Source organism: Piliocolobus tephrosceles, chromosome 1, assembly GCF_002776525.5.
Source record: "Piliocolobus tephrosceles isolate RC106 chromosome 1, ASM277652v3, whole genome shotgun sequence".
Lineage (NCBI taxonomy): Eukaryota > Metazoa > Chordata > Mammalia > Primates > Cercopithecidae > Piliocolobus > Piliocolobus tephrosceles.
The window spans coordinates 87,624,767-87,628,303 of NC_045434.1; the positions used below are offsets into that span (position 1 = coordinate 87,624,767).

General features: G+C 41.6%; 1 non-coding gene across 1 annotated transcript; it reads right to left on the bottom strand.

The window, feature by feature from the left end:
* Positions 1–3,226: 3,226 nt before the first annotated feature.
* Positions 3,227–3,298, bottom strand: TRNAA-AGC. The gene has a single exon. It is a non-coding gene; the product is annotated as a tRNA-Ala (tRNA).
* Positions 3,299–3,537: the final 239 nt, after the last annotated feature.

Genomic DNA, 3,537 nt, shown 5'->3' on the forward strand with positions numbered 1-3,537 from the left:
TTCCTTCCTTCCTTCCTTCCTTCCTTCCTTCCTTCCTTCCTTCCTTCTTTCCTTCCTTTTCTTTCTTTCAGACAGAGTCTCATTCCCAGGCTGGAATGCAGTGGCGCGGACTCGACTCACTGCAACCTCCATCTCCCAGATTCAAGCAATTCTTGTGCCTCAGTCTCCTGAGTAGCTGAGATTACAGGTGCCCACCACCACACCCAGCTAATTTTTGTATTTTTAGTAACATGGGGTTTCACCATGTTGGCCAGCCTGGTCTCAAACTCCTGACCTAAGGTGATCTGCTCCCCCATCAGCCTCCCAAAGTGCTGGGATTACAGGTTTGAGCCACCGCACCCGACCCCAAAAGTTCTTTTTACCTTACAAGAGGATAGTTACCTTTTTAGTTACCTGTTGGCATTATACATATTTTTTTTCCTCCTACTCCTCCCTTTACACTCATTTCCATCCAGAGAACTAGTTCTCCATTTCAGGGCTGAGACTCCCAAGACTGGCCCCATCTACTGGGCTAATGAGCAGCATGCCCTCATTTCACCCTGCTCCTTCTTGTAAGAGTCATTTTACACATTTGTCTTTCCCACTTAGCTGAGGCCCTAAGGTAAGGAATTTAGATATCTTTCCCACTCATTAAGGCCCTAAGGTAAGGAATTCAGAATGTATCTCTGAATAATTCACATTCAGAAATGTAACTCAGTTTTAAAACAGAAAAAAATGTATATCACTGTGTCTATATAGTAGTTATAGCCAATGTCCCTAAACAGAAAACTGTCCAATGGTGCAAAGGAATTAGTAAGCATATCTAGGATTTCCAGGTTCAGATTTCAAATCTCATATTAAAATAGATAACATTATTTGTTCTTAAACTAAATTCTTCACATAAAATACATTCAGAAATGTATTCAGAGATACATTTCAAACAACGATTGTCAAAGCAAAGTCCAGAGACCTTTGCACCAGAATCACCAGTGGTACTATTATAAGTATACATACTGAGCCCCATCTCAGATCTATTAAGTCAGAAATCTCTAGGGGGAGGGCTCACGGATCTCCATTTTTAACAAGCACCTCCAAGATGAGTTTATTCTAGCACACTGAAGTTTGACAACTATTTCTCTAAATGATACCCTGATAAGCTTCAGTTAAGTACAGAGCAGGTCAACTAGGTAGAAAGGCATTAGGACCCGTGTCATATAAAGAATTTTAAAGGAACCTAGGATATTTAGTACTAAAAACAAACAAACAAAAAGAATTGGTTGGCAGAACATGAGAGATGCCACTGATGTAAAAAATACTTTAGATTTATTCCGTACAGCTTTTGGAGGGTAAATTCAAAGGGTAGAAATTAGAAGGAGATAGATTTTGGCTTTAATGTAAGGAAAAGATTTCCAACAATTTGAGCTCTTCAAAAATGGAATAGACTTATTGTGAATTCGTGAGTTCACCCTTATTTGGACATAGTCAAGCAGATGATGAATGACTTTATGCCAGAGATGTTGAAGAGGGACTTTTACATCAAACTTTAGTTGATCGTTACATTCCTTTCCAACTCAGGATTCTTAAGATTCTCTAATTTTAGGAACATGAGTTCAATATGGGTTATAATTATTATAACATTTTTCAGATGATACTAGAAGTCCATTTCCTCATAGTCAAGGACGCAGACACATTTAGTGATTTAACACAATGTACATAAAAACTGGCCTGAGGCTGGACACCATAGCTCACACCTGTAATTCCAGCACTTTGAGAGGCTGAGGCTAAAGGATTACAAGATCACTTGAGCCCAGGAGTTCAAGACCAGCCTGGGAAACATAGAGAGACCCCCTCCCCTACAAATTTTTTAAAATTATTCAAGTATGAGGGCACGTGCCTGTAGTCCCAGCTACTCAGGAGGCTGAGGTAGGAGGACCTCTTGAACCCAGGAGGTCAAAGCTGCAGTAAGCCATGATAGGGTCACTACACTACAGCCTGGGCAAGACTGTATCTCAAAAACATAATAAAATAAACTAAAATAAAAACTGGTCTGAGTAAATAAAATCTCATACAATATTTTTTTCAAATTTAAGAGTTTTTAAAGGTTTATTTTTTTTTTTATTTTTTGAGACAGAGTCTCAGTCTATCCAGCCCAGGCTGGAGTGTGGTGGCATGATCTTGGGTCACTGCAATCTTTGCCTCCCAGGCTCAAGTGGTTCTCCTGCCTCAACCTCCCAAGTAGCTGGGATTATAGGTGCATTCGACAATGCCTGACTAATTTTTGTATTTTTAGTAGAGATGGGGTTTTGCCATGTTGGCCAGGCTGGTCTCGAACTCCTGACGTCAAGTGACCCACCCGCCTCGACCTCTCAAAGTGCTGGGATTACAGGCATGAGCAACCTGTTACATTACAGGCATGAGCCCCCACCTGGGGTGGTGGTGCACACCTGTAGTCCCAGCTACTTGGGAGGCTGAGGAAAAAGAATCGCTTGAACCCAGGAGGCAGAGGTTGCAGTGAGCCAAGATCACACCACTGTACTCCAGCCTGGGCAACAGAGCAAGATTCCGTCTCAAAATAATAATAAGTACAAATAAAGTTCAAGGATATGTAGCAAAGAAAATTAGTTACAACAACCCAATATTACAGTCTGTCTATAAAATAAACACATCTACTCCTTCCAACTTCATAAGGGTAAAAAATAAGAGTTTAAAATATGAAGCAGAGACAAGATTTCCGATTGTGTGTCTTTAAATTGGCAGGGGAAAAAAAGAAACTCAGTTTTAAAACAGAAAAATTATATATCATTATGTTTATACACTTGTTAGAGCCAATGTCCCTAAACAGAAAATTGTTCAGTGGTGCAAGGGAATTAGTAATAATACCAAGAATTATTAGATTCAGATTTCAAATCCCATATGAAAATAAACAATATTATTTGTTCTTAAACTAAATTTTTTTTTTTTCTCGCACTGTGACCCAGGCTGGAGTGTGGTGGCATGATCTCACCTCACCGCAACCCCCGCCTTCCTGGTTCAAGTGATTGTCATGCCTCAGCCTCCTGAGTAGCTGAGATTACAGGTGTCTGCCACTGTGACCAGCTAATTTTTTTATATTTTTAGTAGAAACAGGGTTTCACTATGTTGGCCATGCTGGTCTCAAACTCCTGACCTCTAGTGATCTGCCCACCTCAGCGTCCCAAAATGCTGAGATTACAGTTGTGAGCCACCATGTCCAGAAAGAAAACCTTTGTGGAGGTGCTGGGGATTGAACCCAGGGCCCCATGCATGCTAAGCATGCACTCTACCACTGAGCTACATCCCCTTTAATTCTTTTTTTTTTTTTTTTGAGATGGAGTCTCGCTGTGTTGCCCAGGCTGGAGTGCAGTGGCCGGATCTGGGCTTACTGCAAGCTCCCCCTCCCGGGTTTACGCCATTCTCATGCCTCAGCCTCCCGAGTAGCTGGGACTACAGGCGTCTGCCACCTCGCCCGGCTAGCTTTTTGTATTTTTTAGTAGAGACGGGGTTTCACTGGGTTAGCCAGGATGGTCTCTATCTCCTGAC